Here is a 17,650-nt window from a genome sequence, read left to right on the forward strand (position 1 = left end):
CACTTCTTAGTGCTTGACTCATAAGCAGAGTGCTAGTAGAACCCGTCTGAAGGGGGAGCCCTATAAGGTTAGCATAGAATATCATGACGATGTGGTCCCATAGACATACGGGCAGTACACTGGCGAGGAGACAAGAGGCCATTCTTTTTGAATGGATGTCTATAAAGGAGATGCTTCAGTGTTCTGAATGAACTGCTTTTGTGTGAAAGCAGCTCATCACTTAATGAACTGACCACCTGTCTGAAATCTTCAATATGTTTTACAATACTAAACAATCCTGTTGGATTCATGGACAATTTTGCAACAGGTAGGTGTCAGTTTACAACTCTCCCCATTCATTTGTATGCAATCCGCAAATGGTGACTTACTGTCGTAACACACTTTTTGACCATTACACTCTATTCTATGTTTAGAATAGACATCTGGGATGGCTTGAGAGTGAGTAAATGGTGAGAATTTTCACTTTTGTTTGAACAATTCCTTTAAATTTAGATCTGTTCCTCACACAAAGTGATCACACAGCATCAGATGACCTGTAATATAGCGAATGAATAGAGAATAGCTTGTCTAATTTTTTGAGCTGCAACTGGGACATTCTGAAAACTGCCTTTGTGTCCCATGGCAAGCAAAATAAAAAAAACTTATAAGGCAATATGTAAATGATGACAGAATTTTCAAATAATTTAATTTTAAAGTGTAGCCTCTGGTATTCGTCACCAGATTAAAATCTAAAATATGGACCAATGGCAACATTTTGGTGGTGCAGGTGGCACCAGTGACATCTAAGAGTGTATTGGCCCGGTAGGAGGATCCAAGGATCCAAATCACAGAATGTGCTGGTCTTTTTAACAGGGCTAAAAAAATTAATATATTGTTTTTTTTCTTTTTTTACATATGACTGTCCTTTCCACACTGCAATGATTTTTAATAAATGTGATTACATCAGGTTAAATCGAATATGCCCTTGTTTATCCTTTTATCTTCAAATGAACTTCTATAACCCAAACATACTTTTCCTCCTCACTTTGTTGTTTATCAATGACTTAATTGTGTTTGCTGCTGTTGGTGGAGACTGGAAGGCCGTTATGAAATTATGCTAGTTCAAAAACAATCTGACATTGTTGGTGGCGAATCATGTTATTGCGATGGAGGCCTCGGGACAATGTCTGTGTCTTTATGACAATGCGCTCGGCAATATCATGTCCAGATGCCGCACCCCTGAAACGGCACCATAACCTATAAAACAAACCTGACCGCAGGCTGTTCTTAATCGCATGAAGCCTTAAATCGGGACACATTATTGTTTGAATTCTATTTGTATTGGAGCAGCTGACCCCTTATATGACTCACTGCCAACATTAAAGGGGAGGAGAGAGCAAGGAACAGAGAGGAATTGTGGGATGTTTGTGAAAGGGAGAAAGGCGAGGGGTTATTTTTCAACTCAAGATGGATGTGCCAGCATCCAGTGTGATTAGAGAAATGGATAACTCACTAACATCTGTGCAAACTACAATAAAGAGGGATTTAGTGTTACCCTGAGGAAGGCAAGAAGAGGCTGTCTGTCCATTAAACGGTTTATTACAGAGCCAGAAGCCCTGTTCTAACTCACTTATTTCTGCACGGGGGTTTAGACTCAGTGACTGCTTGTCATCCTCGGCAGACAACGCTCCGGGTTCGATTCTCTCTCTCTCTCTCTCTCTCTCTCAAACTGACTTCTATCTTTCTTCCTCTTTACACCTCACTTGCTCTTACCATTTCATTCGCTCCCATTCCCTCCGATATTTCTCTATCCCTCCCTCCAAATCCCTCTCTCTCTCTTTTCCTCCCTCCCTCTCAGTCGCTGTCTGCCTCTCTTTCTCTCCTCTCTCTGTGAGTGCACTAGGTGGATGACAATCAAATGACTCATTGAGCAGCTGGAGAGGCCGACCCCCGGCGAGGGCTTAACTACGGAAAGTGAGCATGATCATGTCACACTTCACAATGCTTGTTGGCTGTAGCCGTGGCAGCAGGAGAGACAGGGAGGGGCTACCTTAAAGAGACAGTGACACGGTCAAGGCTGGACAACAGACAGGCCTGCTTCTATATACCACTTCGAACTTGACTAGCCATCAAACATACCTTATTGTTATGTTTATTGACTTTACACTTTGTTGTATTTATGACTGTGAGTTATACTGCATAACACTCAGTTTTGTAATTTATTACAGGTAGGAGGAATGTGATTGCAGCAGGTGTATGCATTAATGTGATGTATTGTGTCTGGCTGTTAACTTTTTTTCTGTGAAATCTGGCAAGTACAGCTGATGTATTTTACACTTGAAACAGGCAGGGATATCATATCAGTAATATATCGTCAAAGCATGACAAACACGAGCGCTTGTCTCATTAAATGTCCCCATGCGCCATTTCAAATCGCGGCTCAGTGTGCGTGTGTGCGCAGGAGGAGACAGCATTGGCTGGGAGGAATTGATGCCCTGTGTTTGGCTAATTAAGACAGCACTAGACATTTCCGTGCAGTGAGATGGCGGAGAGGTGCTAATTCATAATTGACGTAATGGATGGAGTCTGTCTGTTGGCTTTTTAAACGCTCGCGATTTTGCCGTGATTAGCTGACATGTACCTTTGTGTGAATAATGAAAATATGCGCCATGCTCCACACTTTAATGGATACTATGCCAATTTCAAACCAGCATTCTCAGACAGGCATCTTTTCCGCTGTGGGCCTCCCTCGAATGGCTGTTAGATGAAAAATGGACCTTGTTTGAGATGGACACTTTGTTAAATACAATCTTCTTATATTCTATTAGTCCAGGTTCCCACCCAGGATATGGAGTGTATATATAAATTCTTGCCTTTCAGCTGCAGTGTACTTGTACTGATGTTATCACAACCGGAGACCAGCAATTTTGTGTTTGCATTGTATAAGCCAACAAACCAGTGCATTTTACATAGGCTAGCACATTACTTCAAAGCCCACTTTGTATATACATCTGAATAAGGCACACAGCCTTGAACAATGAATGTAACCTGGAAGGATGTGTGTGGTTATTTTATAATTTGACTGAAAACGAAATAGCCTATGCCTTAAAATCCAAGCAGGTGTTCATTTGCATTACACATACATTTTTTTGGAAAAGGTACCATGGTAATAGCATGATTTTTATAACTTGTACAATGGTTTTAGACATGTGCCATGGTATTACCATCTGGTACCATCACTGTACCGTGGTGTTACTTGTAGTGCCATGTAAATACTGTGGTATATGAATATGGCAATAATTCAGTACCACGGTATATATCATTATCATTAATACCATTAGTATCTGACAAATCACTGAACCGTAGTGGGTTTTTTATAATTTTTTTGTATTTGTTCCATGGTAATACCTAGGTGTACCATGGTATGTGAATATGGTAATACAGTACCATTGTATAATTCAAAGTACAATAGTATTACCATCTGATACATCACTGCACCATAGAGGTTTTAGATATGTACCATTGCAAGACCATGGTATTCTTTGAAGTTTCCATGGTATTCATTTAAGTACCATGGTATATGAATATGGTAATCATTCAGTACCATGGTATATTTCAAAGTACCATGGTATTACTATCTGATACCATCACTGCACCATAGAGTTTTTACTATAAAAAAAAAAATTAAAATTAAAAAAAGAGAGGTTATTACCATCTGATACATCGCTGCAGCATGGTAATACCAGGGTATTCTTAAACATAACTAGAAGTACCATTTAAATACTGTGGTATATGAATATAGTAATCATTTAGTACCATGATTTATATCAAAGTACCATGGTATTAGCATCTGGTACCATCATTGAACCCCAGTGTGTGTGTGTGTGTGTGTGTGTGTGTGTGTGTGTGTGTGTGTGTTTGTTTTTATTTTATGTTTTATATGTACCATGGCATTACCATATTCTGTAAAGTACCTAGGAGTACCATTTAAGTACCACATTATATGAATATGGTAATCATTCAGTACCATGGTATATATCAAAGTACCATTACCTTCTATTATCATCATTGAATCATGGTGATTTATTAGATTTGCACAATGGTAATGCCATGGTACATTTTAAAGAACCTTGTAGTACCATGCAAATACCATGGTATATGTATATGCTAATCATTCAGTGCCATAGAATATTTCAAAGTACCATGGTATTACCATCTGATACCATCACTGCACCATGGTGTACCAGGGTATAAATCAAAGTACCATGGTATTAACATCTACTGTACTTTTGTTTTATGTTTTGTTTTGTTTTTGTAGATATATGTACTATGGTAATACCATGGTATTCGTTAAAGTACCTAGCAGTACCATTAAATTGCTATGGTATATATCAAAGTTCCATTGTATTACCATCTGATGACTACCATTTTTTTATTTTTATTTATGTTGGTAGTACCATGGTATTTTTTTAGTACCTTGCAGTATAATGTACTGTAACTATGGTATAGGAATATGGCAATCATTCAGTATCATGGCATATATCAAAGTACCATGGTATTACCATCTGATATCATCACTTTACCATGGTGTCACCTACTTTCAAAACTTTTTTTGTAAGAGTAAGACATCTGCTATCAGAATTTGATGACTTGCATGTTGCAGGCATATTGTAGATGTTAACAGCTAAGTGCATGTCTTTTTGCATTTTAATCCAAGCATATTTAATAACACGGCCATTAACACAGAGAGTTAAGTTGTGCAGACAACCCTCTCCACAGACAGTAGACAGTATATCCGAATCCATGTCACTCACATTGTGGTTCAAACAGACAGCTAAAATAGCTTTCTGGTAGTGTAAACAGTGCAAGATTACACCCATGGGAGTGTGCAGTGTGATTGTGTGCTCTATTGTGCACCCTTCACCCCTCTCCTCATCCTCTCCGCTTGACTACAGCCTCCTGACATTCAGAAGCAGTTGTCAGTTGAGCTGTTTATACTCCCAGAAATAAGGGTGTGTGCATTTATGTTTATATGTAGATATTTATATATGAGCTAGTCCACTAAATTAAAATGCAAGAACAAGCAGAACCTTAGAAATATTCTAAATACAAAAAAAACACTGTATCAAATATGAAATTGTTTGCTTTGAAATTAACTGACTATACAAATAAATATAAAAAGCATACAATATAGGAGACAACACAGAATGAAACCAATTAAATTGCATTAAATATCATTCAATTAATACAAACCAAATTCTCAAACTGAGCATGCTCATGTGAACGGAATAAATCCTGTGTTTTTTGCCATAATGAGATTACAGCCATTTTGCACCACAGTCATTAGCACTGCAGCAGAATAATCCAGCCAATCAGAGCACAGGGAAGGAATCAGCTCTGTCTCTGATGCCCATCAACTGTCGAGCGAGGCCAGCTGGGTGACATCATGGGGTCTGTTTCCGTGGTGATGATTGACACCGTGTCTGTCAAAGCTGGAGAGCTGTGCACATGTGACTTGTCATTAGCGATGAGAGGGAGAGAGAGATATCCGCTGCCACTGTCCCCATCCTGTCTAATCACCTGCCCATTGTAGCTGAAATGCAGTAAACATTAGCACAAAAAGTGACTGATTTCATCTCATCAAAGGCATCCATCGGGGATTACACTTTTTCCCCCACTCGTCGTTATCTTTTGTGTTATATCACATGAAAAGTCGACATATATTTACATACGTTTTCAAGCTTTTCTCTGTGCATTGTATATGTAAGCAACACTGCTATGACTGCACTACAAATATTTGTGCATAGTGATGTTCTGAAACATATGTGCTCTTCATTAAATTGGCTACATGTAAAGTTATGAGTAGCTGTACTATATATCTCAGACAGGTAGGTGTTATATATACCAAATTTGATAAACTGAACTCAAAGGGAGAATCCACCCTAAAATTAAAGTCATATCATCATTTACTCACCCTCATGTATTTCCAAACCCAAATTAATTTATTTCTACCATAGAACATACAATTATATTTTACACCTCTTTTTGTGATCCTCTAATGAATGAAAGCCATATGGTTTGGAGGTGAGTAAATGATGCTAGAATTTTCTTTTGTGATTTTTTTTATTTTTTATTATTATTTCATATCATTTCAAATCATCTCTTTAATAGCTCAGCAAGAAAAAATCTGGGGAGTCTTCACTAGGCTAACCATACAGGAGTGGGAAAAAAATCTCAGACCATTCGACCCAGTGGTTGCTATTAACATACAAACCGTATACCTCATTCCTGTTCTTCTTGGCTGCTGTACTATTAGTCAAGATGTTCAACAGCATCCGACAACTTTGATCAGTCTTTGACATTTCCGCCTCTCAATGGCTGTTAAAGTCAAGCGTATTTCCATGACTAATCGCAGTGAAGGCCTTGTGTTTCACAGGGTCAAATGTGACATGCAGACCCCCAAACCAGCCTAACATGGCTCTCGATGTCAGTTTATACAATTAACTGACATTTCCGATGTGCTCGTTTAGTGGGAGTGTCATATCCACACTTGGCCGCTGACCAGTGGAAGCATCATATCGCACGTAAAGTCACTCCAGATGTTTCTGCTCTGGCTTGCCACAACCTGCACATCTGTTTAAGGCAAAACTACATATCCAGGTGCATATTAAGACGGGAAGGATATTCAAAGAAAAGATTAATTAACCAACACTTGAAATTAACGTTCATTGATGGACCTTTAATTATGGAGTAATTAATTATCATTACAACGCAGACTAATTATATCATTAAGTAAAGTCAACAAACAATAATTCCATTACACCAAGGTGGTGCTAAGACACTCTTCTTATTTTCAACCCAAGCACATTGATATGTAAACAACATAGTCATTGTTATTTTTTGTATGTTAGTGTTCAAGCACAACAACTGAGGTGGCAGCTAACCACATGTCTGCATGTGGATGTCGGCTTCAATTAATTTCCCTACGATCTGTGGAGTTATTTTGAACATGTGTGTAGTAATAATGTCTCCAATACAGAAAATAAAAAAAGTTGGAGTTTTACAGTTGTATGGTACTATGTGATTAAAGCATCCTATGAGTGTCATCCACGCTCTTGTACTCTCTCCCTGTTTTGTTTAAGATTGAAATCCCCACAAGACAGCGCAAGACTGACGGTTCTTCAGCAAAGTTCACACTGTGTTCGCTGTGAAATACACTGAGCCCACCCAAAACTGTCAAAACGACAAACAGTACATCTCCCCTGCATGCAGAGCCCTGGTATCGCAGCCCTTGTCATTGCAAATGGACGACATCTTCTGTGCATGCCTGATAAGGGCACTCACCTCACAGTGACCTGATTCAATGTACACACACACACAAATATACACTCAAACATGAGCATATACAAACACATGCACACACACAGACACACACATCCAATCTCTCTATCTGTCTCTCTCCCATCTTGTTTCGTAGACATGCATGTCTCTAGCAGATGTACAATATCACAAGCAGGGGGAAGAGAGAAAAAAGTTGTGTTCTCTGGTAAAAGTTTGCCTGCCAATCACATTTCTCCATGTCAAACCTTGTCATTTAAACCTCACATAACAGACCTGTCCATACGGTTGCCTTTCTCCTGTCGCTCTGTCAATCACAAACACAGAGCTGGGGCATAGCTTGGACAAGAGCATTGACGCAAACCCCATGAGTGAGGAAAATTCTCCGCAAAGCTAAAGGCTTCCAGTCCAGAAAATTAGTTGACTGACAGCTCATGATTGTCCTTCCTCAGCTGTGACACGTTGGAATACTCCTAAACTACCACCGCGTCTTCTTCATTGGGCCTCAGCTTTTCTCATCTTCACTCATTCCTCTTCCCCAGACTCGCTCTCTCTCATGCTTTTTCCCCTGCATGCTTGTGTCAAAATGTCAATTTCGGCACGACAGGATGTGACAAGGCCCGGTGCCCAGGGGGATGGCTGGGAATAGAGGGCTGCACAAATTGATTTTGATTTCATTCCAAATCATTCAAAGTGTTTAGTTCTAATGGGAGTTGATCAGAGCGCAGTTCGAAGCATGACACCAGGTCTAGAGATTAGTTCTGTCATTCGGGCGATCAGGGCCTGTCGGGTCCACTCGCTCTCTTGGAGACTGCGAGAGCCACGTCACATCAAAGGTCCCATCAGTCGAGCTCCATCCAAAGCCTTTGGTTTGCACAACAGAAACAGTGCAACAGGAGGGATACCCTCAACCTTACATGAGAGGTGCAGAGATCCACCCACAAGTGTCCAGAGCTGTCACAAGCATATGCTAATGCGACATGATTGAAGGAGAGAGAGACACTGCTACAAGCACTGTTTGCAAACAGACTGCTGGGACCAAGGGAAAAAAGAGAAATAAGTCTTAGTGTGGAAGGTTTGTGAAACTTGACTCCAAATTGTGCTTTGTACTCTTCAATTGTCTGATTTTTTAAATGACACATATTTAGAAGAAGATCCTCTTGAGTAGCCTGCTGGGTGTGTGTGATTTCTCCATGACATCTAGGAACTGCAATCAATGTCATTGAACCCTCTAAAAGCTACAATGAATACTCCTCACATGTGTCATCTCTTCAGTGTTTTGCAAATTACTCATCTTGGAACTCACCCCATTTCTTGTCTCGACAAATCACCTTCACCTAGGTGAGTTTGTCAAAACAGAGACTGGATGTAGTTTGGAAAGCCAGGATTGCTACTTTGTGGTGGGTAAGGAACAAGATGCCGCTGGCTGCAAAATTCTAAGTCCATGTACAAAGGTTTCAAATTTGCAAGCAGTTGATGGGCCAGAACTTTCTGAGCCGATAAAATGTGACAGCATCAAAGAGTGAGCTAAAGCAGACAAACTTTACAGCCTCTCCATCAGATAGGAAAGAGAGAGAGAATGGAGCTGAGAGCTTGAGGGTTATTGCCGAATAGACTCTTTAATTTGCACATGCAGACAGGCCCATATAGACACCTGATATACTGTATTTAACCAAGTCAAAATAGACAGGGTTATGAATATGGTGAATTGCCATATTTAAAATAGTATAAAGAATTTAATACTGAGCATATTTTGAAATGTAAATTTTTTACATCTTAGTTCATATTCACATACAGTATGTTTCTCCATTCTGATGTAAAGTGGTTTTATGTGCAGTCATAGACATAGGTGTAATGTCTTGTGAAAATACATATGGAAGGTTCAATAATTTGTCTCAGGATTGAGTATTGGTTGGATCAGTCTCAATCAACAGTATCTCATCAGCTTGAACTTATTAAAATCTTTCATCAGTGTGACATAAGGCCACCACTCTCCAATAGTGTGTGTAATGACAGTGGGACGAGATGCTAGTGTTCCTAAGCGGCATGAATGTGCCAGAGTGCTGGGGCCTGTGCCCTTATGCCAAGGACAGGTGTAGAGAAACAGTAGGTTCAGACAAACGTGGTATAGTTGAATTTATTCTTCTTTATCAGTAGTGTTTGCTTCAGCAAGAGGGCACTATAAAACTATATGTTATAAAGAAATATGAGGCCTTTTCCTGGTGTCCTAGTGTCCGCCAACTTTTTCAAGGTTTTTTCCAATAAATTTTTTCCACCATACGCATTTCATAAAGTACTACATAAAAGCCATTAAGTACTAATCTAGTCAAATCAAACCAACCAGTTTAAAGGTGAATCACTGCATTACAAACTTTGATTTCTAACAAAATCCCTTAGGGCAAGTGCAGGGAACTGGGCGGCAACTGCCATACGGGGTTCAGGGGGAGCGGCTCTAGGGGCAGAGCACTGGCAGCGACTGGGGAATGGCTTCCATGGCCGGGGACACTGACAGTGACCGGGGAATGGCCTCCGAGGCTGAAGGCGCCTCAGGAATAGAAGCCCTCCTCCTCCTTCGGGTGACCAGGAGCACTGCAGTGGGAGTAGACGTCATGACCGAGGATGCTGGTGCTGGGATGGATGAGGCTTTTGGCACTGGTTCTGCGATGGATGAGGCTTCAGGGACAGGCTCGTTGACCATGGCAGGCATGGGCGCTGACTTCAGCAGGGTAACGGACATAGGCAGTGAAATGGCCTCAGTGACCATTGGTGCAGACAGTAGCGAGAGAATGGCCTTTGTGGCTGTGGGCATTGCCAGTTGCAGGGAGATGGCCTTACTGACTGTGGGTGCAGACAGCAGTGGGGGAACGGCCCTTGTGGCCATGGACATAGGCAGTGACAGGGAAAAGGCCTCAGTTACCATGGGCGCTGACAGGAGCAGGGAAATGGCCTCAAAGGCTGAGGAAGCTGACACTGGCAGAGAAACGGACGTCTGGCTCCTCCTCTTCCTCCGGGCGGTGACCGGTTCACCACACTGCTGCACGACTGGGTCGAACACTTGACAGAGCTCTGTGCCGAAATCCAGTAACAAGGCACAACAAGGGCATTCGATGTCCCACATGGTGGTTCCCTACTCACCAGCCTCTCCGGTGAGGCAAAGGATGTATTAGCCGCCTTCATCTTCTTAGTCAGGAGAGCAAAGGGCTGTAAAATGAAGAACAGAGCACATTGAGACAAAAAGGAGTGACAGGATCCCTCACCTGAGAACAGAGCTGGGGGGAGGACACTCTCCCCTTTGTGCCAAGGGATGTGGGAAACCGATGGGGGCGTGTCCTGAAGTCAGCCAGAATCAGAAGCTGGCCAGAGCTGTTGAACCACAGCGGTGAGTTCTGCAAGCTGCGATGCCATCCTCTCCAATACACAGCTCGAAGCAGAGAACTGATCCTGGTGCCGCCTCAGCTGGACTTCTCGCTGCGAGAGGGCGGAGCGAAGAGATGATTCTTCCGCTGGGTCTGTGTGTGGTCGGATCATTCTCTCAGAGAGGTGTATAGAGGACCCAAAAGCAGAGGTAACAGTTAAATTGCATTTATTAATCAAACACAAAAGGTTCTTCAACAAAACAATGTCAAGCCCAGGAGATCTTTCTCCCCCGAGATGCAGGCAGAGGAATCTTCCTCCACATGAACTGGGCACCGAATGGGCGAAGGCGGCAGCAAATGTGAACAGGAGGTAACTCCACTTCTGAAACTAAAATGCAGCCAGCTCCAACTGCATAATAAAGGACAGTTAGCATAGACTGTAAACAATACCTTCATGCTTTACAGTAACAAACACAACAATGATCCTACCTCGGGCATGACACACAATGGGATTTAAATAGATGAGGAACAAACAAGGGCAGGTGTCACTCGCAGCTGAAGGTTGTAATGATCAGCGTTCCCATGGAAATAATCATGGAAATGCTGATTCAGCATGCCAGCGGCACCTGAAACACATAAGGGCAAAACGTAATCAAGCTTTGACAAAAACAGAGAGGATACAATGACGCCACGGTCCTCATCAGGTGAAACACACAACCTGACAAGGTGCCAGAACCGTGACATCACTGAAGGGCGACTCGCACACTGCGAAAAAACACAGCCGGATGTGTGCGCCCACACAAAGCACGAACACGAAACACAAGACAGATAGGGGGCGATGATGACATGGTCCTCGTCAAGACAAAACCATGACATCACCAGAGAGCACAGGGCGGTTCCAAATAGCCGGACCCGTGCACTCACACAAAGGGGGAACACAGAACACAGAGGCAGGCCGATACTGCCACAGTCCTGTCAGGCAGAACCCCAACATGACAAGGTGACCAGACAGGAACAGGACATCTCAGCTTCAGAACATCGTAGAGACATGGGAGTGGGCTCTCTTGACTGGGGAAGTTCACTGAGGCCCTTGGTTGGACATTATAGCAGTGAGATTTTGCCACAGCATGCACCAGGAAGTATATGTTCTTAAAAATGTTTTATTAAAACATGTCTTTCATGTCGTCCCAAATAATGACATTAATAACAATATATAAGGACAAACAGAGTAAAATTCTTACCACACATTGAACTATTTAGACAGCATATTCATGCTATACCATAGATGACATGTACTGTATTTGCTCAATGTTTAACATTATAGCTGACTTTGTTTTGCTTTTAGTGCTATTACTTCATTATTTTTATACATTATGTGTGCGTGAGTGCAAGAGCTCCATTCAGATGGAAGGTGAGAGCTCACCTGCTAGCATGTCTTGTAAAGGCTGTTTTTTACTCTGGGTGAGATCAGAGGCCTGATCCCTATGAGGTCAGCACTTTCTTTCTTCCCCCTGCGTCTCACCACTGCTTTAAGGTGCCTACTCGTGCCATGAAGAGACAGGATCTAATAGATTGATACACAGGTTTTGACATGCTATTTGAGCGTGCAGCCGCCCTGTAATTGGCCACGTCATCATGCATTAAATTAACAATATATAGAGAAGTGCCCAGAGACAAGTGTCTTCGGCCGATCCATCAGATGTCAGGACAAACTGCATCTGACGGCTCTCTCCGTGGGGCTAAGAGCAACGAGAAAGGGAGGGAGAGAGAGTAGCAGGAAGGGAGGATTTCAACAGCCTGCCTTTCTGTAGTATTGCTCCTTTGTCTTGCTAAGGGTCATTTCATAGCTAACATTTTCTTAAACACACACAATGAAATAATGTTTTTAATTTGGCAAAATTACAGCTTCATTAGATATGATGCACAATAAAAATATGCTGTCCCACTTTATATTAGGTGTCTTTAACTACTTATGCATTTAACTATTGTATCAAATGCATAAGTACATAGTAGTTAAAGACTCCTAATATAAAGTGGTTCCAAATATTTTGCTCACAGATTCTATTTATGTAGTTTTTTATTTAGATTATTCAAAAACCACATCCCATTTAATTTTAAGCATGCTCTTTACTGACACCTTTGTTGACTTGGATAACATGTACATTAACTTTTGAAAATAATGATAATAATATGAATTTAAATAAAAAACGTACTAGGGGAAAACATACTGTATTTGGAATGGTGTAAAGGACGCTTCAACAATGGGATGGTCACAATTTTTGAAAAAATATTTTAAATCATTTTTACACATTAATTATTGAAATTATTTGTTGATTAATTCACTCTTTGTTTAGATTATCATAGTTTCAAACCTGTAATGATTTGTATTTTTATAAATGTATTTTCATAGTTTAATATTGAAAATGTGGGCCTGTGAAAAGGCTAAAACAGTAAATAAAATAAGAAATTGTAAATAAAAGACATTTGTAAAGTACAAAAAAATTAATGATGAAGGCCTGATTAAAATATTCCAGGTCTTTTTTAATGTGGCCTTCATATAAAAAAGTAAATACAAATTTCACTACATTAAATTGCCAGAAGCAACACCCATATATACAGATAAGTTATGGCTGTTATTTTCCTTTAATTAAAATTATTAGAATTATTGTTATCACCCCACTTCTCTATGAGAGGTAATTTCCATTTGTTACTGATATTGGTCAGTGTAGTCTGGAACAAACGTTTTGTTTACCTGCCAATGTTGCTCTAAGAGGAATTACTCAGTAAGTGTAAACCTGTGTATATCTCACTCCCCACTGAAAGGTTTATATGCATGTGACCACCGCTGTGCACAAAAAGAGCCAACACACATTAAATGCAGTTTCTGCCCTCTAATTACAGAGAGATTCACAATTTCAATATCCATATATAGTGCTTAATTAGGCAATCGTACAATGATTAGCTAATCTTTGAGACCCACTGTTAAACTAAAAGAACATAGGGTGATATGGAAAATATGGCATTCCTGTTTTTATGAAGATCTGGATACAGCCCAGTCTGGAGAACCATTATGCTGTTGGATATGTTCACGTAGTGCACAAATTATTAAAAAATATCACATCATGCTGCTTAAGGGTAAGAGCAAGATGGAGGTGTATAATATGGAAATACTGACAGAAGCTATTTTGATCTTTATATTCCCTTAAAAAAGAAGAGTGACCATTGCCTAGAAGTTATATAAAGGTGCAATGTAAGTACACTCCATGGAGTTCAGATTTATTAACATGAAATCTGAAGTGGAGCATACTTTATTACCCGGTGCTCTGCCATAGGACTTATGGGGGCCTTTGCCATCGCAGACACTCAATATTACCATATTGTTATTTCATTATTTCTTTATAATGATCCCTAAACTCAGAGTGGCCATAAGTGTTGACTACGTCAGTTTAAAAGGAAAAAGTACATACGATATAATAAAATGCAACCATTGCAGTGACTCTTATCTACAGGTTCGGGCCCATGGGTTTACAAATGCTCACTCACCTCAGTCTCTCACACCCTCCTTCTTGACACACACACACACATACATACATACATACAACCCACTCTTTAAATTCACACATCACAGTTATAGATCTTGTCAAAGGGCCCAGGTTAATTTTCATAATAATGTAAGCATTGAAAACACAAGCTGCGTTTGAGGGAGAAAGTTGGCGAGACAACAGAAGATGCTTTATACCGCAGACACAATGGGGAGAGGATCACAATGGCATCCTGCTGAGCCAGTGGCACATAATGTGGGATTACAGCAAGTGGGACTTAAAGCACTGCACTGGGGGGGTGATTCACTGCAATCAGAATGCATCCACAACCCAAGTGCAAGAGATCCTTGTTTTACTCCTAGCGGTGACCCAAATGTTTAAACTGAATAAAGATGTAAAGTGTTTAGAGAAGTGCGTTGTGGTGTATAAATACCACACATGGCTCTTGTTGTTTCATCCCACCTCACGATTGAACCAGACTATGCACCTGAGATCAGTGAGACACATCCGAACAAACACCATGTCTTGGTGAAGTAGCTTGCTCATTCAATTACAGAGCATCAAAACAGTCAGGTGTGCTTTTCCTCAACTTCAGCTCATCTTCTTCCTCCTTTTAGAGGTATAAACAAAAATGTATCTTTCACACAGAAATGAAAGCCCTGTCACTATTTACCCAACCTGACTCTCTTTATTTAGTTGAAGACAAAGGCAGGCCCTATTTACACCTGGTATTAAGATATGATTTGGTGATCTGATCACAAGTGAAACTGGCTCCAAAAAGTTTTGTGATCAGACCACTGACTACAGGAGGTAGTAAAAAATGCATGTGACCACATCACAAATGATCAAGATGAAAATCATGAATGCATCCCGGATATCAGCACCACCCCTCACCTGTCAATCAACCACAAGGCTAAAATAAGAGTTTAATCTTTGCTGGTTATATGCGGCTTCATAAGGAAATAACCGTCTGATTGGAAAATTAAAAAATGCGAAGAAATAGCACGAGAACTTCACAAAACTTCTTCAGTGTGTCCGATGTCAACATGCAGAGACACAGATGATAAGCACACACATTTGAATCTCAGTTTAATACAAAAATAACTAAGAATTCTGCTTGAAATGTTGCATTTGTGCTTCGATCAAATTTCAGCTGCATCTGGGAGAAATAGTGCACAGTTTTTTTGTTTTTTTTTGTGCTTTCTTTGTCTATTATTTCTTTTTTTGAATGGTTTATTATCTTGCAATAACACACTGACATAGTGATTGTATGTCATCATGAAATCAGAGAGGGATATGAGCGCGAAGCGATCGTCTGTGTTCCGTAACTGCTTTCAGATTCTTGAATAATGTATAATGTGTGAGTAAGGGAACCAGTGGACTTTCTGGTGCCCTCCTAGGGTAAGATGGTGCCCCCCTAAGGAGTTGGTGCCCTACGCAGACTGCGTAGTATGCCTATAGGGAGCGGAGGTACTGCTCCAAGCCACAAAAGACAACACCATAAAACCACAGTAAAAGTGGTCGACATGGCTCAATTTAAGTCATTATTCACCCTCAAATCAAGTCATTGATGTGCTGAGAATGTATGTTTGACATAATGGTGTTTGATTATGATATACTGTATGTAAAAACCAATGAGGTTTGATTATGTTGACGTCCAACTTGTGCAGAAATCGCCACATTTGATTTTGGCACTGCTTACGGTCCACAGTGAAAAAGTACTTATATTACTGTCCATTCATCAAACAAAGGGATTGTATCCCTTCAGAACTCTTACAATATAGTGTACGAGTCGTAACCAATTACTTTAACTTACGTTTTTGTGTGTTTTTTGCAGTTTCTTATTTTGAATTCACTATTCACTTCACAAGTCATTTGGTTTTGAGTCACATTAGGTTGATTCATTTGAATTATTGTTAAAGGGTCACGAAACCCACCTAGTTGAGCCCCAATTTTTCACAACTAAGACTGAGAAACGGCTCTCCAAATGGGCAGGAAAATATGTGAGCAGGTAATGTGGGTGGGAAGAGGGAAAACGTGAGGAGTCAAGAATTACTTCCAAACACACATACACAACAAAGTTGGCTGAACCTCACATTAAGGAGATGAAAATGAAAGAGTTTGGAGCTGCATATTAATCATGTGAAAAAAAGTGTAAAGAGTTAAGTTGATAGTTTGCAAATCTGTAAAATTATTTGGATTTGTTGTCAAACTTTTGAGAAAGAAGTGAGAACAGCACGCAGAGCAGACACTACCTTCAAAACCAGCACTGCTTTAAGACAATAATTCATAATATTTATTCTAACAAGGTATATTTCAGGTTTAATACAAGTTAAACTCTATTGACAGTATTTGTGGCATAATGTTGATTGCCACAGAACACAAGTTAGACTCATCCCAATCTCACAATTGTCACAATCTAAACGGAACAGTTTTACCAAATGCACCTGGAATACACCACTGCTTCATGTTTGAAGCACGACAGCGGCCAACCAACAAACATGCTCGCTTCTGATCGGACTGTGGTCCAATCTGATGTGTGATTTCAATCATATCATGTCCATTATCCGAAACAGAGTATAAGCGATGGAATCAGCACTCGTAGCCCTCCCTTATTAACAGCATATTTGAAGCAGGACTGGCACAGCTGTAGCCAAGAAATGCTTGAGCTGGTCCGATTATGGACTGCGGTGCGTTTTGTGGAATGATTTCGATCTGACCATGGTGTTTAATGTAAAAGTCCGCTCTAATGTCTGTTCCCCAAGTGCTGTTGAAGTCTTGCATCTGTGGAATAGCTGTTACGTCCATGAGTTTGAATTCTCCGCTGTGGCTATAATGTGAGCTCATGCATGAGGCAGCGCTGTGATTGGATGAGTGTGTTCCTTTTCATGATTAATGTGGAGAAAGGCTCAGAATATAGTGACATACATGTTTGCTGTCCTACCAATCATAAATTACCCAAAAAAATATTTAAAAAATTACCACTTTTAACAATAAAAATAATGAGTGCTATTATTGTTCAGCGATGTGCAACTTGTATATACGTATCTGTTCACATCTCAAAACATGTGTTTTGGGGTTTAATGACACTTTAAGCTCTTCAGGTCATACCAGTTCAGACTCCAATATTTACAACTTTTTAATATTTCCTGTTCATAACTTATCTCCATCACCCGTGTTGACTTTGAAGTCCATGTATTTGCCCTATGTGTGCGTCACTGTCCTCCATTATGTACCTCCAGGTGTCCTTACAGAGGGCTATCAGCAGCCATCTCAGTAGGGGTGCAGAGGGGCTCTGTCACAGGCCCTGCTGTCAGGCTTGGCCCCTATGACAGGGAGCAGTGCGGCTGCTAATAAGGGTATTCATCATGACGGCCAGGAGCTGTGACAAGAGAGCCTGCACCACTTGATTGTCCCTCAAATATGAACTTATCA

The sequence above is a fragment of the Xyrauchen texanus genome, chromosome 2 (assembly GCF_025860055.1).
Source record: "Xyrauchen texanus isolate HMW12.3.18 chromosome 2, RBS_HiC_50CHRs, whole genome shotgun sequence".
Taxonomy (NCBI): domain Eukaryota; kingdom Metazoa; phylum Chordata; class Actinopteri; order Cypriniformes; family Catostomidae; genus Xyrauchen; species Xyrauchen texanus.